At 40.6% G+C, this 24,412-nt stretch overlaps 1 pseudogene; it reads left to right on the forward strand.

Moving 5' to 3' along the window:
* Positions 1-274: 274 nt before the first annotated feature.
* On the forward strand, positions 275-2,316 carry Ubxn2a-ps2 (UBX domain protein 2A, pseudogene 2; annotated as a pseudogene).
* Positions 2,317-24,412: the final 22,096 nt, after the last annotated feature.

A 24,412-nucleotide genomic window follows, 5' to 3' on the forward strand; every position in this document is an offset into this window, starting at 1 on the left:
TCTACCATAGCCTCTGGTCTTTCCAAGGCCCTGGTTCCTCTCCAGTGGGCATACAGAAAATATACACCATACACTCTATTTACAGGTTCCATTTATCCCAGCTTCTGTCATAGTCTACAGATACCTACTATAACCATTATATTAACTGTGATCCCATAGAAGCTTGATCATCTTTGCATTGGAAAGGAGGGTTGAAGGACTTTGCTAGCCCCAGTCCTGGATACAATTCTGTGATCTTGAGAAGTATTGCCCAGAAAGGGGGTGTGTGCTAGTAATGGCAGGTAGTCCTGGGCCAGCTACTGCAGGGAGCAAGACATACTCGTTAATGCAATCCACACAGTAGTGCTCCTAACTCATTTCTTCAGGGAACACTGATGTCCAGGAACAATCACTGCTGCTTCTATGCATATTCACCCAGACTAAAAAACACTGTGTTTTGATGATTTCTGTTGTACACCCACTAAATGCCTAGATCTAGAATACTACAGGTACATTCTATCATGGCAATATTTTCCAGCTCACTTAGCTTGGGACCAAGATATAGTTCTCTTGCAGACAACTTAGTAGTAAATAGAGAAAGGATGGACAGAGAATGAGAAATTAGTAGGAAGGCAGGATGTGCACTCAAGAGAGTTGCATGGAAATATCAGTATTTTCACAGCCCTTTGAGAAGAAGCAAGAATATCAAAGGCAGGATGTGACTGCAAGAAGTGAGCTGTGTATGGAGTTGAGGAGGTGAAGAAAAATCTAGGAATGCTGTATAAAGCCTAGTATACTGGGAACTCACATGGTTTCTTTTTGGAGAGGAAGTGAGCCCAGGCAAGTCTCCATATCTCTCAGGCCTAGATGCAGACTCTTGGGCAGTAAGCAACTGATATCCATGCCGAATATTAATTTCTGAGTCTAATGAAGCCTATGTTTTCTTTTTCTAACAGGTAAAGAGCTCAGAATTCCTAAGTGATGCTGGAGATTACATCATTGGTCATCAGGACCTTGGCTCTACAAGGACTCCAAAGAGTGCCTGAGACCACTACACTGTTCTTCAGGAAGCAGAATAGGCAGGTTCATAAACATGCCAAGAAAACCATGAGGATCTATTTGGAAAAAATGCCAACAGTTACCTGCCACAAAGTTGTTATTCACTAACTTAGATGGTTTAGACAGAGATGTGATTCCCAGCCCGAGCCATGGTATCTGCCCTAAGGATCAAAAGCACAAGAAGGTTTTCATTTGCACTAAAATGAGATACTCCATTATGGGAAGAGTACCACCTCAGTACACTAGAACCATGCATACAAAAATGGTAAAGGATCCCCATTCCTAGATATAATACAGGTCAGAAGCCTTAGAACTAAAACAGTAGAACCTAGGACAGAAGACTAAACCTGGACTTCATATTGGCAAATTTTTGACTTGTGCATTGGTTCAAGATCCTAAACTGTCATCTAAGCCCCAGCATCGAGGGTGAAGCACATGGCAGTTAGGATAAGAAAGTTGTAGCCAACTTTGTAGAAAACAGAGGGTGTAGAAGGAAGGAAGCTGCTGCATGCAATAAAAAACATCTGCCTTAAAAATAGCTCCTGGCTCTACTGCAAGGCTGCTGATGCCAAGAGGGTCTATAGGAATTCCTGGACAGAGGAGCTCCATTTGCTCCATTCCAGCAACTGGGGTGTTACTTGTTGACTAGAGTGGCCTGAAGACTAGACTGCAGAGCTACACTATGAGTAGCAGGAAGAAAAATAATTAGATAATCTTGAAAGTATAAAAGAAGTATGGTTTTGTGAAACAGAAGTCCCAGACAATTGACCCCTCAGTGATAATCAACAAAGGACTGTGAACATTTTGATAAACTTTTTGAGGAAACAGAGAAGGTTAGCGCCAAATGCTTGTGTTAACAGGAGACACAGGGAGATGTAAATATAAAATAGTGGGAATATGTATTCGATGATAATTTTAAAAGTTACTCTAACTTCTAAAGTGCAAGATGGCAGTTTCAGAACTCTATCAAAAGGGGGTGGGCATTACCTTCAGAATTATGGAGACTTGTTGATAAAGAGGACATAGATGTTAAAGATAAAGATACAAAATAATACTGTATGCCCTTGTCAGGTTAGGATCACAGATTAGGAAATACTACATCTAAATCATTTCTAAAGCAAAGAGTATCAAAGTGGAAAATAAAAGTACTTTGCTGTTTCATTGATCAATTGAGAACCGATCACTGGTATTCATATCAAAGTAGTGGATGGAGAAAGGACTGTCCAAAGATTCATTTCTCATAAGGCAAGCCACATCAAACTCTTCATTAAAAAATAATGATTTAAAGAAGCCAGCTCACTGCATTGGTAACAGCTTTCCCTTTCCTTTTCCTTAGATTCACATTGGAAGAAGCAGATTTTCAGACTGTTGTAATCATTTGGAGACCTCAGAAAACCGAAGTTTTTAATTTTTGAGAGATGGAAAGAAATGATGGTTGAAAGTGGACACGTAGAAGTGGGCCTGAACTTATTGTTTGGGCACTATTTAATTCTTTATGAGAGGCCATGTAAATAATCGCATGTTAAGAGTAACATATGACTGGAAACTACATCTTCGATGAACTTCCCTCAAAAGGCTATGCAGAAAAAAAATGGATTATTTTAAAATACGAGTTAACCAATATGATAGCTCTCATTAGATTTATGTGCTCAAAGTGGACAGAGTATTTACAGAATTAGCATTCATGTATCATTTTTAAATAGCAGATATTTATATAAATGTTAGTCAATTCAGTTTTTAAACACCAATACATCAAAATATTATATATGATGTGTTAAAAGCAACAATGTCATTATTATATTGCCTGTACCTAATCCCCAAATCTTTTCAGTTTTTACTCTGTGGTGGCAAGAGATAGTTAAATATGTGGCAACATTTTTCAAGATGTATAATCTTTTAGGAATGAAATTGTGTACTTTAATATAATGTCAGTATTAATCTGCCTGCATTTATAAATCTTCTATATGTAATTTTATGGACTGGGAGTGTAGTTCACTGGTAGAGTTCTTGCCTAACATATATGGCCCCAGTTTTTATGACTTCAGCAAGGAATCCAGCACATTTGTTCCCCTGCCTCTTTACTTAATTTCTTTCTACTACAGTCCTGGAATCCTCAAAGGAAACTCAAGTTGCCTTTTCTATTTTTTTCTTATAGAGTTGGACAACATGCTAAGGGAAAAGTCATAAAAGGAGGGAGTTGAACAAGTGGGTCCTACCACTTTAGATGTACTCACAAACACAAATACACAGAAGCACACATGCATGCACATGTACACGTACGCGCGCGCGCGCACACACACACACACACACACACACACACACACACACACACACACACACTCCATTCCAACACAGGTATGGCAGGTATCTTCACTTAATTCCTGTGGGATTATCATTTTCACTTGGGAAATGCTTTTCACTATAAAACAGCCTTCCTTTAGTCAAAGCCTCCCGTAGTCTGCCTCCTCATTTTTGAGATCTGTCAAAATGTCTCATCAATTATTTCTTAAAAGAAATTTACTGCTCTCCCTGCAACCTGAATATATCCCCATCATTATTTCCTACCCTCTTGACCACTCCCAGACTTAGAAGCCAAATCTACTTAGTGTATGCTGACTCCATGCTACTGATCTACTAGCAAGCTTCTAGAAACCATAAGACATAGAAGAAGAGGGGCAGTTTCCATAGGAAGAGTAGCACCTGCCTCAAAACAGGGCCTATAACAAGAATGATTTTAAACCTGGAAGAAGATGGCTCTGGGATGAACAGAAGGAAACACTCAAGCAGTTGTCTTCATCTCTGAAGAATGTGGTTTCTTAGAAAATAACCCAGAGTCTGATAAGCGAGGACAGCAACTTCCCAAAACCTTTGATCTTCTTGTGTATAGATCCTAAACTCTTCAATAAGGTATCCTGGCTGTGGATTCAAGTGTAAGCTGCTGGACATCTTCCACAGCTCAAATCATCATCTGCTGGTAGCACAGCCAACCAGCATTTGCTGAAATCACAGGTTGTATAATACTTTCATGTGTGGACAAGGAAATAGCCAATAAAAACATTGCATGCAAGCTGCCACCTGCTTACCTGGCCCTAGGCTTGCACATGGGCTCCCATCCATTTCTTTTTTTTTTTTTTTCAATTTTTTTTTCAATTTTTTTTTTTTATTAACTTGAGTATTTCTTATATACATTTCGAGTGTTATTCCCTTTCCCGGTTTCCGGGCAAACATCCCCCTCCCCCCTCCCCTTCCTTATGGGTGTTCCCCTCCCAACCCTCCCCCCATTGCCGCCCTCCCCCCATAGACTAGTTCACTGGGGGTTCAGTCTTAGCAGGACCCAGGGCTTCCCCTTCCACTGGTGCTCTTACTAGGATATTCATTGCTACCTATGGGGTCAGAGTCCAGGGTCAGTCCATGTATAGTCTTTAGGTAGTGGCTTAGTCCCTGGAAGCTCTGGTTGCTTGGCATTGTTGTACTTTTGGGGGCTCGAGCCCCTTCAAGCTCTTCCAGTTCTTTCTCTGATTCCTTCAATAGGGGACCTATTCTCAGTTCAGTGGTTTGCTGCTGGCATTCGCCTCTATATTTGCTGTACTCTGGCTGTGTCTCTCAGGAGAGATCTACATCCGGCTCCTGTCGGTCTGCACTTCTTTGCTTCATCCATCTTGTCTAATTGGGTGGCTGTATATGTATGGGCCACATGTGGGGGAGGCTCTAAATGGGTGTTCCTTAAGTCTCTGTTTTAATCTTTGCCTCTCCCTTCCCTGCCAAGGGTATTCTTTTTCCTCATTTAAAGAAAGAGTGAAGCATTCACATTTTGATCATCCGTCTTGAGTTTCGTTTGTTCTAGGGATCTAGGGTAATTCAAGCATTTGGGCTAATAGCCACTTATCAATGAGTGCATACCATGTATGTCTTTCTGTGATTGGGTTAGCTCACTCAGGATGATATTTTCCAGTTCCAACCATTTGCCTACGAATTTCATAAACTCGTTATTTTTGATAGCTGAGTAATATTCCATTGTGTAGATGTACCACATTTTCTGTATCCATTCCTCTGTTGAAGGGCATCTGGGTTCTTTCCATTTTCTGGCTATTATAAATAAGGCTGCGATGAACATAGTGGAGCACGTGTCTCTTTTATATGTTGAGGCATCTTTTGGGTATATGCCCAAGAGAGGTATAGCTGGATCCTCAGGCAGTTCAATGTCCAATTTTCTGAGGAACCTCCAGACTGATTTCCAGAATGGTTCGGCCAGTCTGCAATCCCACCAACAATGGAGGAGTGTTCCTCTTTCTCCACATCCTCGCCAGCATCTGCTGTCACCTGAGTTTTTGATCTTAGCCAATCGCACTGGTGTGAGGTGAAATCTCAGGGTTGTTTTGATTTGCATTTCCCTTATGACTAAAGATGTTGAACATTTCTTTAGGTGTTTCTCAGCCATTCGGCATTCCTCAGCTGTGAATTCTTTGTTTAGCTCTGAACCCCATTTTTAATAGGGTTATTTGTTTCCCTGCAGTCTAACTTCTTGAGTTCTTTGTATATTTTGGATATAAGGCCTCTATCTGTTGTAGGATTGGTAAAGATCTTTTCCCAATCTGTTGGTTGCCGTTTTGTCCTAACCACAGTGTCCTTTGCCTTACAGAAGCTTTGCAGTTTTATGAGATCCCATTTGTCGATTCTTCATCTTAGAGCATAAGCCATTGGTGTTTTGTTCAGGAAATTTTTTCCAGTGCCCATGTGTTCCAGATGTTTCCCTAGTTTTTCTTCTATTAGTTTGAGTGTGTCTGGTTTGATGTGGAGGTCCTTGATCCACTTGGACTTAAGCTTTGTACAGGGTGATAAGCATGGATCGATCTGCATTCTTCTACATGTTGACCTCCAGTTGAACCAGCACCATTTGCTGAAAATGCTATCTTTTTTCCATTGGATGGTTTTGGCTCCTTTGTCAAAAATCAAGTGACCATAGGTGTGTGGGTTCATTTCTGGGTCTTCAATTCTATTCCATTGGTCTATCTGTCTGTCCCTGTACCAATACCGTGCAGTTTTTATCACTATTGCTCTGTAATACTGCTTGAGTTCGGGGATAGTGATTCCCCCTGAAGTCCTTTTATTGTTGAGGATAGCTTTAGCTATCCTGGGTTTTTTGTTATTCCAGATGAATTTGCAAATTGTTCTGTCTAACTCTTTGAAGACTTGGATTGGTATTTTGATGGGGATTGCATTGAATCTGTAGATTGCTTTTGGTAAAATGGCCATTTTTATTATATTAATCCTGCCAATCCATGAGCATGGGAGATCTTTCCATCTTCTGAGGTCTTCTTCAATTTCTTTCCTCAGTGTCTTGAAGTTCTTATTGTACAGATCTTTTACTTGCTTGGTTAAAGTCACACCGAGGTACTTTATATTATTTGGGTCTATTATGAAGGGTGTCGTTTCCCTAATTTCTTTCTCGGCTTGTTTCTCTTTTGTATAGAGGAAGGCAACTGATTTATTTGAGTTAATTTTATACCCAGCCACTTTGCTGAAGTTGTTTATCAGCTTTAGTAGTTCTCTGGTGGAACTTTTGGGATCACTTAAATATACTATCATGTCATCTGCAAATAGTGATATTTTGACCTCTTCTTTTCCGATCTGTATCCCCTTGATCTCCTTTTGTTGTCTGATTGCTCTGGCTAGAACTTCAAGAACTATATTGAATAAGTAGGGAGAGAGTGGGCAGCCTTGTCTAGTCCCTGATTTTAGTGGGATTGCTTCAAGTTTCTCTCCATTTAGTTTAATGTTAGCAACTGGTTTGCTGTATATGGCTTTTACTATGTTTAGGTATGGGCCTTGAATTCCTATTCTTTCCAGGACTTTTATCATGAAGGGGTGTTGAATTTTGTCAAATGCTTTCTCAGCATCTAATGAAATGATCATGTAGTTCTGTTCTTTCAGTTTATTTATATAATGGATCACGTTGATGGTTTTCCGTATATTAAACCATCCCTGCATGCCTGGGATGAAGCCTACTTGATCATGGTGGATGATTGTTTTGATATGCTCTTGAATTCGGTTTGCCAGAATTTTATTGAGTATTTTTGCGTCGATATTCATAAGGGAAATTGGTCTGAAGTTCTCTTTCTTTGTTGTGTCTTTGTGTGGTTTAGGTATAATAGTAATTGTGGCTTCGTAGAAGGAATTCGGTAGGGCTCCATCTGTTTCAATTTTGTGGAATAGTTTGGATAATATTGGTATGAGGTCTTCTATGAAGGTTTGATAGAATTCTGCACTAAACCCGTCTGGACCTGGGCTCTTTTTGTTTGGGAGGCCTTTAATGACTGCTTCTATTTCCTTAGGAGTTATGGGGTTGTTTAACTGGTTTATCTGTTCCTGATTTAACTTCGATACCTGGTATCTGTCTAGGAAATTGTCCATTTCCTGAAGATTTTCATATTTTGTTGAATATAGGTTTTTATAGTAAGATCTGATGATTTTTTGAATTTCCTCTGAATCTGTAGTTATGTCTCCCTTTTCATTTCTGATTTTGTTATTTTGGACGCACTCTCTGTGTCCTCTCGTTAGTCTGGCTAAGGGTTTATCTATCTTGTTGATTTTCTCAAAGAACCAACTTTTGGTTCTGTTGATTCTTTCTATGGTCCTTTTTGTTTCTACTTGGTTAATTTCAGCTCTGAGTTTGATTATTTCCTGCCTTCTACTCCTCCTGGGTGTATTTGCTTCTTTTTGTTCTAGAGCTTTTAGGTGTGCTGTCAAGCTGCTGACATATGCTCTTTCCTGTTTCTTTCTGCAGGCACTCAGCGCTATGAGTTTTCCTCTTAGCACAGCTTTCATTGTGTCCCATAAGTTTGGGTATGTTGTATCTTCATTTTCATTAAATTCTAAAAAGTTTTTAATTTCTTTCTTTATTTCTTCCTTGACCAGGTTATCATTGAGTAGAGCATTGTTCAATTTCCACGTATATGTGGGCATTCTTCCCTTATTGTTATTGAAGACCAGTTTTAGGCCGTGGTGGTCCGATAGCACGCATGGAATTATTTCTATCTTTCTGTACCTGTTGAGGCCCATTTTTTGACCAATTATATGGTCAATTTTGGAGAAAGTGCCATGAGGAGCTGAGAAGAAGGTATATCCTTTTGCTTTAGGATAGAATGTTCTATCAATATCTGTTAAGTCCATTTGGCTCATGACTTCTCTTAGTCTGTCAACATCACTGTTTAATTTCTGTTTCCATGATCTGTCCATTGATGAGAGTGGGGTGTTGAAATCTCCCACTATTATTGTGTGAGGTGCAATGTGTGTTTTGAGCTTTAGTAAGGTTTCTTTTACGTATGTAGGTGCCCTTGTATTTGGGGCATAGATATTTAGGATTGAGAGTTCATCTTGGTGGATTTTTCCTTTGATGAATATGAAGTGTCCTTCCTTATCTTTTTTGATGACTTTTAGTTGGAAATTGATTTTATTTGATATTAGAATGGCTACTCCAGCTTGCTTCTTCTGACCATTTGCTTGGAAAGTTGTTTTCCAGCCTTTCACTCTGAGGTAGTGTCTGTCTTTGTCTCTGAGGTGTGTTTCCTGTAGGCAGCAGAATGCAGGTCCTCGTTGCGTATCCAGTTTGTTAATCTATGTCTTTTTATTGGGGAGTTGAGGCCATTGATATTGAGAGATATTAAGGAATAGTGATTATTGTTTCCCTTTATATTCATATTTGGATGTGAGGCTATGTCTGTGTGCTTTCATTCTCTTTGTTTTGTTGCCAAGACGATTAGTTTCTTGCTTCTTCTAGGGTATAGCTTGCCTCCTTATGTTGGGCTTTACCATTTATTATCCTTTGTAGTGCTGGATTTGTAGAGATATTGTGTAAATTTGGTTTTGTCATGGAATATCTTGGTTTCTCCATCAATGTTAATTGAGAGTTTTGCTGGATACAGTAACCTGGGCTGGCATTTGTGCTCTCTTAGGGTCTGTATGACATCAGTCCAGGATCTTCTGGCCTTCATAGTTTCTGGCGAGAAGTCTGGTGTGATTCTGATAGGTCTCCCTTTATATGTTACTTGACCTTTTTCCCTTACTGCTTTTAATATTCTTTCTTTATTTTGTGCGTTTGGTGTTTTGACAATTATGTGACGGGAGGTGTTTCTTTTCTGGTCCAATCTATTTGGAGTTCTGTAGGCTTCTTGTATGTTTATGGGTATCTCTTTTTTTAGGTTAGGGAAGTTTTCTTCTATGATTTTGTTGAAGATATTTACTGGTCCTTTGAGCTGGGAGTCTTCACTCTCTTCTATACCTATTATCCTTAGGTTTGATCTTCTCATTGAGTCCTGGATTTCCTGTATGTTTTGGACCAGTAGCTTTTTCCGCTTTACATTATCTTTGACAGTTGAGTCAATGATTTCTATGGAATCTTCTGCTGCTGAGATTCTCTCTTCCATCTCTTGTATTCTGTTGGTGAAGCTTGTATCTACAGCTCCTTGTCTCTTCTTTTGGTTTTCTATATCCAGGGTTGTTTCCATGTATTCTTTCTTGATTGCTTCTATTTCCATTTTTAATTCCTTCAACTGTTTGATTGTGTTTTCCTGGAATTCTTTCAGGGATTTTTGCGATTCCTCTCTGTAGGCTTCTACTTGTTTATTAATGTTTTCCTGTGTTTCCCTAAGTGTGTTCATGTCTTTCTTGAAGTCCTCCAGCATCATGATCAAATATGATTTTGAAACTAGATCTTGCTTTTCTGGTGTGTTTGAATATTCCATGTTTGTTTTGGTGGGAGAATTGGGCTCCGATGATGGCATGTAATCTTGGTTTCTGTTGCTTGGGTTCCTGCGCTTGCCTCTCGCCATCAGATTATCTCTAGTGTTACTTTGTTCTGCTATTTCTGACAGTGGCTAGACTGTCCTATAAGCCTGTGTGTCAGGAGTGCTGTAGACCTGTTTTCCTCTCTTTCAGTCAGTTATGGGGACAGAGTGTTCTGCTTTCGGGCGTGTAGTTTTTCCTCTCTACAGGTCTTCAGCTGTTCCTGTGGGCCTGTGTCTTGAGTTCACCAGGCAGCTTTCTTGCAGCAGAAAATTTGGTCTTACCTGTGGTCCCGAGGCTCAGGTTCGCTCGTGGGGTGCTGCCCAGGGGCTCTCTGCAGTGGCAGCAACCAGGAAGACCTGTGCCGCCCCTTCCGGGAGCTTCAGTGCACCAGGGTTCCAGATGGTCTTTGGCTTTTTCCTCTGGCGTCCGAGATGTGTGTGCAGGGAGCAGTCTCTTCTGGTTTCCCAGGCTTGTCTGCCTCTCTGAAGGTTTAGCTCTCCCTCCCACGGGATTTGGGTGCAGAGAACTGTTTATCCGGTCTGTTTCTTTCCGGTTCCGGTGGTGTCTCAGGCAGGTGTCCTGCTGCTCCTGGGCCCTCCTCCACGGGAGCCCAGAGGCCTTATACAGTTTCCTCTTGGGCCAGGGATGTGGGCAGGGGTGAGCAGTGTTGTAGGTCTCTTCCGCTCTGCAGCCTCAGGAGTGCCCACCTGACCAGGCGGTTGGGTCTCTCTCTCACCGGGTCTGGGAGCAGAGAGCTGCTGTGGGCCGGGATCTGCGGGTGTGGGACTTCCGGTAAACACAGAACGTGCCCGGTCCTAGAGAAATTCTGCTTCCGTGTGTCCCAAGCTCACCAGGCAGCTTTCTTGCAGCAGAAAATTTGGTCTTACCTGTGGTCCCGAGGCTCAGGTTCACTCGTGGGGTGCTGCCCAGGGCCTCTCTGCAGCGGCAGCAACCAGGAAGACCTGTGCCGCCCCTTCCTCCCATCCATTTCTTTTGCATTCTACTTACCCTGCCCCACAATGATACTTTATACAAGCACAACTCCTCAGAATATTCTTATTTCCCTTTCCTTAATATCCAAACTCTTTCTGCAACATGTAATTTTTTTCCTCTGTAGGACACATGGCTAATTATGACAACCTACTGTATGAGGAAAGAATGGCACTATGATTTTATTTAAGTAGACTGATGGCCAGCTAGACACATTCCAGATTCCCCTAGTCTTCATGTCTCCTGACAGAATGTCAGAACCATACCTCTGTCTGGTTCAGTTCCTTGACACCACAGTCTTAGTATCCTCTGAAGTAGCATACACATTAACATCATGTTTTCTATCAAAGAAATAGACCAAATAAAAAGGAACAAAGTCAGTGGTTATGGTAAGTCAATGAATTTGATTCCCACTTGCTTATGTGCATTCACAAAGATGCTGACTCTCACTGACACTCTTTCTCTGTCTCTGTCTCCCTCTCTCTGTGTCTCTGTCTCTGTCTCTCCCTCTCTCTCTCTCTCTCTCTCTCTCTCTCTCTCTCTCTCACATGTTCACTAGAAAAAGACCATTGCAATATCCAGAACAAAGAAGCCTGTCTGAATTGCTTCAGAATTACCATTCTCACGGAAAAGTTTTCACTCCCCAACATAAGGATATTCCTCTGCTTAATTAGAGGTTCATGAGTTCTACCTCTTCATGATTGGGACCTTCTTTGGTATCCAGAGGGAAAAGACCACTGTCTGTGTGTACTGGAGACAGCCCTGTCATTGCTTTTTATAATCTTGCAATCCACTAAGCCGAGCCTAAGGAGTCCATTTAACGCTAGCAACCAAACATTTTGAAAATCTGGACTGATATCAATTCTTACCTATAGCAAGCTACACACTCAAATTGACCTGCTTCACTACACACCGTTTATAGGCAACTGTCTGGACCACTTAGCCACAAACAGATGCACATGACTGGACAAGAACAGATTCCTTTCCTCTAGCATAAAAGGTAACTGTCAACAATCCTGACCTTGGTTTCAACTCAAAACAGAATACTTAAATTTCTTCCACTAGAAGATAGTCATCCTTTCCTATTCCACACCTGCTACACTTCTGTAATTATCCTTTCTTATCCAACAGGTGTAGAATGGCAGTCCATTTATACCTGCTGTACATTTGGCCTGCTCAGATATGGCTTCTGGACTATCTGAGGCATTTATACTTCTCCAGAAATATACACAGAATTCATATTCCCTCAGTTCCTGACTACCAAATATAGCCCACTGGACCCCAGTATCTCCTATGTGCAAGTCTTTTATCTGTCACTATTTCTATTCTAATTTGACCCAGAAAGGACATTTCCTTCTGTTCCTTGCTTTCACATACTAAGTAGTTGCATACTTCCAAGATGTCCCAGCTGCATTCCATCCTTTCCGTGATCCACTGCCCAGGTATTGGGCTGGGAATTTGATTATGTAGAAGTCTTAGACATAAGGCCAGACCAAGAAACCATGTTTGGGTCTATTGGAAACTAAGGCTATGGGCAGAGGCTAGAATATACACTACCATGCTTCCTGCTGGGATGATATAGTGGACTGAACCTCTGAATTTGTAAGCCAGCCCCAATTAAATATTGTCTTTTGTAAGAGTTACCTTGGTCATGGTGTCCCCTCACAGCAATTGAAAGCATAAGACAACATCACTAGCTATGAAGTATATTCACATTAAAATTATTCTGAGATTTCATCTTACCCAAGACGGAATGGTCAAGACTAATAAAGAAAATGAAAGCACTTGCTGGTGAGGATGAAGGTAAAGGCGAACACTTATTGCTTGCTAGTAAGAGCTCAAAATACTCTATCCAATGTCAAAATCAGTACAGAGGGTCTTTAAAAGCTGAAAACTGAGTTTGTTAAAGTAGTTGAAGTAGGTTTATGATGAAAATTATATGATCTGAAGAGAAACCAGAGTATATGATGAAAATTAAATAGGTTGTGTCCCAAAAGGCAGATCCCATTGCTTCAGGGATCCTTGCTCTTTTACATTTCTACTCTACACATAATAGTAGAAAATTGGAAATAGTTAAGATGTTCATCAACCAACAAGTAGATAATGAAATGCAGTAAATTTAAACAATAGAATTTAACTCTGCTATTAAGACATATGACTTGGAGCTACTTCTTCCTTTGAACCACATCTATACCTGCAATCACAAAGCAGCACCCTACTTCCCAAGTCATAGCTCTCCTGAAATCCCTGGAGGCCTGCTCCAACTGGGAACACCCAGGAACTACCAGGCCAGCCAACACCAGAGAAAACTATATGGCAAAAGACAAATGCAAGAAAATAATCAAAAGAAGCCAGGGCAATATGCCACCATCAAAACTCAATAAAATTATCCAAAACTGAATAAAAAACACATCAAAAACAACACTCAGCATGATCAAGTAGGCTTCATTCCAGGGATACAGGTATATAACAATATACAGAAATCCATTAACATTATCTACTACATAAACAAACTAAAAGAGAAAAATCACATAAAGAATATTCAACATCTCTGCATGTTAAAGGTCTTTGAGAGAAAATGGTTACCAGGCACATGTCTAAATATAATCAAAGCAATATACAGCAAGTCAATGTAGAAAACCAAACTAAATGGAGAAAACCTCAAAGAATTTCCACTTAAATCAGGGACAAGACAAGGCTATCCTTTCTCTCCTGAGCTACTTAAATCCTTTCTCTCCTGAGCTACACAATATAGTGCTTTGTAGAATGATATCATTATACAGGTGAAGACTGGCCTCTGTGGAAGAGGATTGCCTAATTCCATAGAAACTTGATGCATCAGGGCAGGAGGCACCCTCCCAAAATATAAGGGGAAGAGTAATAAGGAGAAAAATCTCTGGAAGGGAGGATCTAGAGGAGGGCTCTATTTGGGATGTAAATAAATTAATTGAATTGGAATTCCTGCAGTCCCTAAGTCCAAAAAGCTTCCTCAACAATAAAAGAACTTCTAGGGTAATCACTATCCCTGACTTCAAGCTGTACTTTGGGGCAGTAGTGATAAAAACTGTATGGTATTGGTACAGAGACAGGCAGATAGATCAATGGAACAGAATTGAGAATCCATATATGAGCCCACACACCTATGATTACTTAATATTTGACAAAAAGCCAAAACTATCCAGGGAGGAAAAGACAGCATTTTCAACAATTGGTGCTGGTTAAAATGGTGGTTGGCATATAGAAGAATGCAAATTGATCCCTTCTTATCTCCTTAAACAAAGCTCAGGTCTAAGTGGATCAAAGACTTCTACATAAAACTAGATATGCTGAATCTAATAGAAGAGAATGTGGGAACTAACCTCAAAAACATTGGCACAGGGAGAAATTTCCTGAACAGAATTCCAATGACTCATGCTCTAAGATCAAAAATTGACAAAGGGGACCTCATAAAATTGAAAAGTTTATGTAAGGCAAAGGACACTGTCAATAGGAGAAAATGGCAACCTACATATTGGGAAAAGATATTTACCAACCCTATACCTGAATGAGGGTTAATACCCAATATATATATATATATATATATATATATATATATATATATATATATATATATATATATATATTCCTTTACCAGGAGTAAGTAGAGCATTGTTCACCTTCCACGTATATGTGGCTCTTCTTCCCTTAATGTTATTGAAGACCAGTTTTAGCCCGTGGTGGTCTGATAGGATGCATGGGACCATTTCTATCATTCTGTATCTGTTGAGGCCTGTTTTATGACCAATTATATGGTCAGTTTGGAGAAAGTTCCATGAGGTGCTGAGAAGAATGTACATCCTTTTGATTTAGGATAGAATGTTCTGTAAATATCTGTTCAGTCCATTTGGTTCATGACTTCTCTTAGTCTGTCTACGTCTCTGTTTAATTTCTGTTTCCATGATCTGTCCATTGATGAGAGTGGGGTGTTGAAATCTCCTACTATTATTGTGTGAGGAGCAATGTGTGCTTTGAGCTTTAGTAAGGTTTCTTTTATGTATGTAGGTGCCCTTGTATTTGGAGCATAGATATTTAGGATTGAGAGTTCATCTTGGTGGATTTTTCCTATGATGAATATCAAGTGTCCTTCTTTATCTTTTTTGATGACTTTTAGTTGAAAATTGATTTTATTTGATATTAGAATGGCTATTCCAGCTTGCTTCTTCTGACCATTTGCCTGGAAAGTGGTTTTCCAGCCTTTCACTCTGAGGTAATGTCTGTCTTTGTCTCTGAGGTGTGTTTCCTGTAGGCAGCAGAATGCAGGGTCCTCATTGCGTATCCAGTTTGTTATTCTATGTCTTTTTATTGGGGAGATGAGGCAATTGATGTTGAGAGATATTAAGGAATAATGATTATTGCTTCCTGATATATTCATATTTGGATGTGAGGTTATGTTAGTGTGCTTTTCTTCTCTTTGTTTTGTTGCCAAGACGATTAGTTTCTTGCTTCTTCTAGGGTGTAGCTTGCCTCCTTATGTTGGGCTTTACCATTTATTGTCCTTTGTAGCACTGGATTTGTAGAAAGATATTGAGTAAATTTGGTTTTGTCATGGAATATCTTGGTTTCTCCACTATGTTAATTGAGAGTTTTGCAGGATACAGTAACCTGGGCTGGCATTTGTGTTCTCTTAGGGTCTGTATGCATCTGTCCAGGATCTTCTGGCTTTCATAGTCTCTGGCAAAAAGTCTGGTGTGATTCTGATAGGTCTGCCTTTATATGTTACTTGACCTTTTTCCCTTACTGCTTTTAAAATTCTTTCTTTGTTTTGTGCATTTCGTGTTTTGACTATTATGTGACGGGAGGAATTTCTTTTCTGGTCCAATCTATTTGGAGTTCTGTATGCTTCTTGTATTCTTATGGGTATCTCTTTCTTTAGGTTAGGGAAGTTTTCTTCTATGATTTTGTTGAATATATTTACTGGTCCTTTGAGCTGGGAGTCTTCACTCTCTTCTATACCTATTATCCTTAGGTTTGATCTTCTCATTGAGTCCTGGATTTCCTGTATGTTTTGGACCAGTAACTTTTTCCGCTTTACATTATCTTTGACAGTTGAATCGATGATTTCTATGGAATCTTCTGCTCCTGAGATTCTCTCTTCCATCTCTTGTATTCTGTTGGTGATCCTTGTATCTACGGCTCCTTGTCTCTTCTTTTGTTTTTCTATATCCAGGGTCGTTTCCATGTGTTCTTTCTTGTTTGCTTCTATTTCCATTTTTAATTCCTTCAACTGTTTGATTGTGTTTTCCTGGAATTCTTTCAGGGATTTTTGTGATTCCTCTCTGTAAGCTTCTCCTATTTATTTATGTTTTCCTGTGTTTCTCTAAGGGAGTTCTTCATGTCTTTCTTGAAGTACTCCAGCATCATGATCAAATATGATTTTGAAACTAGATCTTGCTTTTCTGGTTTGTTTGGATATTCCGTGTTTGCTTTGGTGGGAGACTTGAGCTCTGGTGGTGCCATGTAGCCTTGGTTTCTGTTGCTTGGGTTCCTGCACTTGCCTCTCGCCATCAGATTATCTCTAGTGTTACTTTGTTCTGCTATTTCTGTCAGTGGGTTGACTGTCCTATAACCCTGTGTGTCATGAGTGCTGTAGACCTGTTTTCCTGTTTTCTTTCAGCCAGTTACGGGAACAGAGTATTCTGCTTTTGGCCGTGTAGTTTTTCCTATCTACAGGTCTTCAGCTGTTCCTGTGTCTTGAATTCACCAGGCAGGTCGCTTGGAGCAGGGAAGGTTTGTCTTACCTGTGGTCCTGAGGCTCAAGTTTGCTCGTGGGGTGTTGTTTATCAGCTCTCTGCAGGGCAGTAACCAGGAAGATCTGCACTGCCCTTTTTGGGAGCTTCCGTGCACCAGGGTTCCAGATGGCATTTGGTGATTTCCTCTGTGGTCCCGAGGCTCAAGTTTGCTCATGGTGTGTTGCTTATGAGCTCCCCCTGGGGGCAGTAACCAGGAAGATCTGCACTGCCCTTTCCAGGAGCTTCCGTGCACCAGGGTTCCAGATGGCTTTTGGTGTTTTCCTCTGGAATCAGTAATGTGGGCAGAGTGTAGTCTCTTCTGGTTTCCCAGGTGTGTCTGCCTCTCTGAAGGTTTAGCTCTCCCTCCCACGGGATTTGGGTGCAGAGAACTGTTTTTCTGGTCCGTCCCTTCAGGTTCTAGCGGTGTCTCACTCACAGCGGACCTGCTCTTAATATTCTTTCTTTATTTTGTGCATTTGGTGTTTTGACTATTGTGTGATGGGAGGAGTTTCTTTTCTGGTCCAATCTATTTGGAGTTCTGAAGGCTTCTTGTGTGTTTATGGGCATCTCTTTCTTTAGGTTAGGAAAGTTTTCTTCTATGATTTTGTTGAAGATATTTACTGGTCCTTTGAGCTAGGAGTCTTCACTCTCTTCTATACCTATTATCCTTAGGTTTGATCTTCTCATTGAGTCTTGGAAGTCCCGTATGTTTTGGACCAGTAGCTTTTTCCGTTTTACATTATCTTTTACCATTGTCTTGGTGAAGCTTGTATCTACGGCTCCTTGTCTCTTCCTTTGGTTTTCTATATCCAGGGCTGTTTCCCTGTGTTCTTTCTTTATTGCTTCTATTTCCATTTTTAATTCCTTCAACTGGTTGATTGTGTTTTCCTGGAATTCTTTCAGGGATTTTTTGATTCCTCTCTATAGTCTTCTACTTGTTTATTTATGTTTTCCTGGTTTCTCTAAGGGATTTCTTCATGTCTTTCTTGAAGTCCTCCAGTATCATGATCAAATGTGATTTTAATCTTGCTTTTCTGGTGTGTTTGGATATTCAGTGTTTGCTTTGGTGGAAGAATTGAGCTCTGGTGGTGTCATGTAGTCTTGGTTTCTGTTGCTTGGGTTATTGTTCTTGCCTCTCGCCATCAGGTTGTCTCTGATGTTACTTTGTTCTGCTATTTCTGACAGTGGCTAGACTGTCCTATAGGCCTGTGTGTCATGAGTGCTGTAGACCTGTTTTCCTGTTTTCTTTCAACCAGTTATGGGAACAGAGTGTTCTGCTTTTGGGTGTTTAGTTTTTCCTGTCTACTGGTCTTCAGCTGTTCCTGTGGGCCTGTGTCCTGAGTTCACCAGGCAGGTCGCTTGGAGCAGGAAAGTTGGTCTTACCTGTGGTCCCTCGGCTTATGTTTGCTCGTGGGGTGTTCCTTTTGAATTTTCTGTGAGAGCGGCAACCGGGAGGGCCTGCTCAGCCTTTTCTGGGAGCCCTCGTGCAGGGGGGTCCCTGATGGTGTTAGTTGTTTTCCTCTGGAGTCAGAAATGTGGGCAGAGTGTAGTGTCTTCTGGCTTCCCAGGCATGTCTGCCTCTCTGAAGGTTTAGCTCTCCCTCCCATGGGATTTGGGTGCAGAGAACTGTTGATCTGGTCCCTTCAGGTCCTGGCAGTGTCTGGAGTGCAGGGGACCTGCAGCTCCAGTGTACCTATCTTCCAGTTTGGTTTGGAACTTTTTATGTAGATAGGACAACCTTGAACTCTTGATCCTTCTTACCTCTAGCTCTCAAATACTGGGATCATAAACATGCAATACCACGCCCTACTGATATACTTATTTTTTCTTCATAATTTCTTATAATACTTTGTAATAAATTATTTCTGTATTTTGTTTGCTTGTTTGTTTATTTGTTTGTTTGTTTTTGAGATTGTGTCTCATGTAGCCATGCTGACTTTCAGTTTACTATGTAATTGATGCTAGCCCAGAATGCTGTTTCTTCCTGCTTCCATTTAGTTCTTGGGATTATAAGCATGTGCTACCATCCTGTTTCTCTTTTGCAACATTTCATGTACATTTAAATTCAGTGTATATAAAATTGTGTTGCTTTTTTGGTGATGCTGGACACTGAAGCCAGGACCTTGCAAATGCTATGCAAAAAAATGCTCTACTACCAAGCTTCCTCAATGGACCAGTTTTTGCTAGTTGTTTGTCTTTCCTTCCCTCACCTCCTCCCATCCTTTCCTCTTTTCCTTTCTTCCCATCTCCTCCCCATCCCTCCCATCCCATTCATTTTTCTTCCCTACCGTCTTGTTAGAAAGCAATCTAAAACAGTGAGCGGAATTCTGTGTGCTTTTAAGAACCCTACAGGGAAATATAAGACTGTCGTACCTCAGTTTCTTTAAAACACAATTGTTCTTGGAATGTGTTTTCATGTTCCTTCCAGGCATAGTAGGTATGAGTGAGGTTTTTATTCCAGCTCTTGTTATTCATCTGTTTTTATGGAGGAACATGTTTTTGACATGTGTGGCTTGTCTTTGTGACTGAACATTTTATTTACAAGATTCTTCTTAACCCTCAGAGTATAAATTATCTGATGGTCTGAATATAGTTGGATATTGTGTGAGACTGTAATCTGCCTACTAGAGTGGCATCACCACTCTCCACTTCCTTCCTTCCTTCCTTCCTTCCTTCCTTCCTGCCTGCCTGCCTGCCTGCCTGCCTGCCTGACTTCTATTTACTATATCTATTTACTTATGTACTTGTAATTATATTTATATCTATCATTAGGGCATTAAAGTTCTATCTAAACATAGAATAGTCCTCTTTGAATATATCTACATAGGAGTTATATTTTGTTTTTATCCATTGCACATGTTAAATGTGGGAAGGTGTCAGGTAGATGAGAAGAAGGTAGAACTCTTGGTAGCACTCCCATGTTAAGATCAAGATGAAGACATTTTTACACCATACAATCCTTTGTCTTGGCTTGTGTTATTTAATTTAATTTTTCTAACTCTACTTTTTTCCAATTGATCTACATTTAATGATGAACACTTTAACCTCCCTTTTAGCCCATCATCTACCAGAGGTAGTAGGAAAGAGATACTATGGGGAAGTAGACCTGTTTAGATATGTTTCTTTGGAGCAACTTGCATCTTCAGGAATTCAACAGTTTAGTCCACAAGAGTCAGCAGTGTCAGCACTCACAAATACTTCACTGATACAACAGCAGTCTAGTTTGGTAGAGTCTGGGTAACAGTAGTGGTGGCATGACCTAGAACACACAGGCAATCCTCAGCCTTAGAAAAGTCAGCAGAAAGGACATGGAGGGATGAAACAGTTCTCAGCTGTGCTCTTTCATTGAAGTGAAGATCAGCAAAGACAGAAGAAAAACAAGCATTTAGATCGATCCATGCTTATCACCCTGTACAAAGCTTAAGTCCAAGTGGATCAAGGACCTCCATATCAAACCAGATACACTCAAACTAATAGAAGAAAAAGTGGGGAAGCATCTCAAACACATGGGCACTGGAGAAAATTTCCAGAACAAAGCACCAATGGCTTATGCTCTAAGATCAAGAATCGACAAATGGGATCTAATAAAACTGCAAAGCTTCTGTAAGGCAAAGGACACGGTGGTTAGGACAAAATGGCAACCAACAGATTGGGAAAAGATCTTTACCAATCCTACAACAGATAGAGGGCTTATATGCAAAATATACAAAGAACTCAAGAAGTTAGACCGCAGGGAAACAAATAACCCTATTAAAAATGGGGTTCAGAGCGAAACAAAGAATTCACAGCTGAGGAATGCTGAATGGCTGAGAAACACCTAAAGAAATGTTCAACATCTTTAGTCATAAGGGAAATGCAAATCAAAACAACCTTGAGATTTCACCTCACACCAGTGAGCATGGCTAAGATCAAAAACTCAGGTGACAGTAGATGCTGGCGAGGATGTGGAGAAAGAAGAACACTCCTCCATTATTGGTGGGATTGCAGACTGGTACAACCATTCTGGAAATCAGTATAAGGGTTCCTCAGAAAATTGGACATTGAACTGCCTGAGGACCCAGCTATACCTCTCTTGGGCATATACCCAAAAGATGCTCCAACATAAAACAAAGACACATGCTCCACTATGTTCATAGCAGCCTTATTTATAATAGCCAGAAGTTGGAAACAACCCAGATGCCCTTCAACAGAGGAACAGATACAGAAAATGTGGTACATCTACCCAATGGAATATTACTCAGCTATCAAAAACAATGACTTTATGAAATTCATAGGCAAATGGATGGAACTGGAAAATATCATCCTGAGTGAGGTAACCCAATTACAGAAAAACACACATGGTATGCACTCATTGATAAGTGGCTATTAGCCCAAATGCTTGAATTGCCCTAGATGCACAGAACACATGAAACTCAAGAAGGATGACCAAATTGCGAATGCTTCACTCCTTCTTTAAATGGGGAACAAGAATACCCTTGGCAGGGAATAGGGAGGCAAAGTTTAGAACAGAGGCAGAAGGAACACCCATTCAGAGCCTGCCCCACATGTGGCCCATACATATACAGCCACCAAACTAGATAAGATGGATGAAGCAAAGAAGTGCAGTCTGACAGGAACCGGATGTAGATCTCTCCTGAGAGACACACCCAGAATACAGCAAATACATAGGCGAATGTCAGCAGCAATCCACTGAACTGAGAACGGGACCCACGTTGAAGGAATCAGAGAAAGGACTGGAAGACCTTGAAGGGGCTCAAGGCCCCATAGGAACAACACTGCCAACCAACCAGAGCTTCCAGGGACTAAGCCACTACCCAAAGACTATACATGAACTGACCCTGGGCCCCAACTGCATAGGTAGCAATGAATAGCCTAGTAAGAGCACCAGTGGAAGGGGAAGCCCTTGGTCCTGCCAAGACTGAACCCCCAGTGAACGTGATTGCTGGGGGAAGTTGGTAATTGGGGGAGCATGGGGAGGGGAAGCCCATTTAGAAGGGGAGGGGGAGGGTTTAGGGGGATGTTGGCCTGGAAACCGGGAAGGGGAATAAGAATCGAAATGTAAATAAGTAATACTCAAGTTACTAAAGAAAAAAAACCTCAGTCGACTGAATTCTCAATTATGAACATCTATGCCACAAATGCAAGAGCATCCATATTTGTAAAAAAAAGTTACTAAATCTCAGAGCACATATTGCCCCTCAAACAATATGATTGGGAGAGCGCCATCTTGTAATGGCAAATGCTATCCCGGCTTTCCACGTGGGGCGCAGTGGAAGCCAGCGCCATCTTGTGGTGGCGAATGTTATTGCGGCTCTCCACACCCCCCATTGCCGCCCTCCCCCCAACAATCACGTTCACTGGGGGTTCAGTCTTAGCAGGACCAAGGGCTTCCCCTTCCACTGGTGATCTTACTAGAATATTCATTGCTACCTATGAGGTCAGAGTCCAGGGTCAGTCCATGTATAGTCTTTAGGTAGTGGCTTAGTCCCTGGAAGCTCTGGTTGCATGGCATTTTTGTTCATAAGGGGTCTCGAGCTCCTTCAAGCTCTTCCAGTTCTTTCTCTGATTCCTTCAACGGGGGTCTCATTCTCAGTTCACTGGTTTGCTGCTGGCATTCGCCTCTGTATTTGATACAGCAACATTCTTTTTTTTTTTTTTTTTTTGGTTCTTTTTTTCGGAGCTGGGGATCGAACCCAGGGCCTTGCGCTTCCTAGGTAAGCGCTCTACCACTGAGCTAAATCCCCAGCCCCGATACAGCAACATTCTTAATTTGATATATGAACATGAGTTTCAGTTGTCATCTTGATTCCAGAATCAAGGTTTAGCTATATAGTGGCCAGTCTTCCATGGATTTGCCAACCCTGTGGAGCCATATCAGAATAAATCTTCTAGAGTCCATAGAGCATAGAAGTTTGGCAACTGTTAGAGGGGAAAATCACCATCTCCAAATGGGTTTTTGACTGTCAAATCAATCACTTCAAATACAGCAAAAGATATGTGTACCTATGAGATATCCAGTTTCTCAGACCAGACTTTGAGTGGAAGGAGCAGCCACCACAAAAACACTTTTTCATCTTGTCCATAAACTACAGCTTGTGCTATCTAAGAAAATGGCAAGAGGGATGAGTGCAGGATTCTGGCCATCTTTCACAATGGATGTTATTCCTACAATAATCTCCCAACAAACATCTGTCAAAAGAATCTGTTATTCTGGGCCCTGATTTAGGGATGAAAAAATCCAAAGATAAAACACTGCATCCCAATAGCTATCTTCATTTATGGTCATGAGAATGGGTTCTAAATTTCATGAAGAAAAAAATACCCTTGCCGAACCCTATCTTGGCCTCTGTTGAGCAAAACATCCAAACTAATGCTTGCTACCAGATCCTCAGTTGACAACCTATTGTTGTGGTCACTTCTAGCCAAAGGTTGGCCTCCAAGCCTGAGTCAAGATTGGCAACAAATTCCCTTCAGTGTTCCTATCTTCATGAGACTAAGATATTCTACCAATACCAATGGTGCCCTATCAAGGTACAAGGACAATACAATAGAACTACTAAAGTTATCAAACATCTCTAACTGGAAGAGAGGTCATAGTCAGTCACAACATATTCTATTTTATATAATCAGAAGAAAGCCCAGGAAATTTTCACCCTTACATAGGCACCAGTTCAATATTTGTGAGCACAGAGAACTTCACATTCATGAAAAGTATGTCCAAGTCAGAGCCTGAGAGTGTATATTCATTGTTTCTACCAGGCCAAGGTCTCTGGAGCCTTACCTGCCTTACAAGTATGTCACCATGGTCACCTGAACTGAACTTTCATTAGGATTCTCAAGCCAACAGAAGATGCTTATCATGTTTTGAAGTTATCATAATTGACATTCAAACCCTGATAAGAAAATCACCAGAAATTAGTAAAAGCATCATAAATGTCTGCTTCAGGAAAGTCTTGCCCCTAGGAATGCCAAGCCTCTTTTGCCCAAGGTCTACTTCCTTTCTTCTCCACTAAGTAAAAGACCTCATTTCAGTTGCTTTGCACCAGACTCCCAGGAGACAATCCATTCAGAGATGGACTTCTGACTTAAGCCAGGTGATTTAGCCTTGAGGTCAAATAAATTACAGAGGACTTATTTCTACTAGACAGAAATGCTTCACTAGCAAGAAATATGCCCTCTTAATGCCCTAGAATCCTATATACACTAATCCTAAAGGAGCAATATCTGTCACTGGAAGAGCGGCCAGGATCTTCAGAACAAAAACCATAGACATAGATTTTGCAAAGTGTTTTTATGAAAGCAACATTGGTAAATAGCCAATCCAACAATGCCAATTAAAACAATACTAATAAGTAAAGCAACACTACCTCCTCCAGCTACATGAGTCTTATTCTATAGTAAAGTTCTAAGATTCATGACAGATAATTTATCAGCTAATATTCCATTAACATCAGATGCATTGTCAGATGGAAATTGTTTTATGAATGTGTCTATCACTTAGTACTGTAATTGTTCAATATCCTTTCTGACAGTAGAATTTCCTTTCAAATATTATTGAAATTCTTCCCAATCCTTAAGGTTGGCATTATATTTAAAGTTAGTAATACAAAATGTAGTAGAATTACAATCAGAAACTGCAACTGTTGTTACACACTCAAATATGTTTTGACCTAAGTTACCAATTGCTTTAATGCATCTACTTCTATCTGCCGGCTCATATTTATGCTCACTTGATGAACCCACATTTCATGAGAGTCTTTATGCTATTGTTCTACACTCAGCCTTCCTAATGATGTACCACTTTAATGCAGTTCCTCATGTTGTAGTGACCC

This window comes from Rattus norvegicus, chromosome X (genome assembly GCF_036323735.1).
Source record: "Rattus norvegicus strain BN/NHsdMcwi chromosome X, GRCr8, whole genome shotgun sequence".
NCBI lineage: Eukaryota > Metazoa > Chordata > Mammalia > Rodentia > Muridae > Rattus > Rattus norvegicus.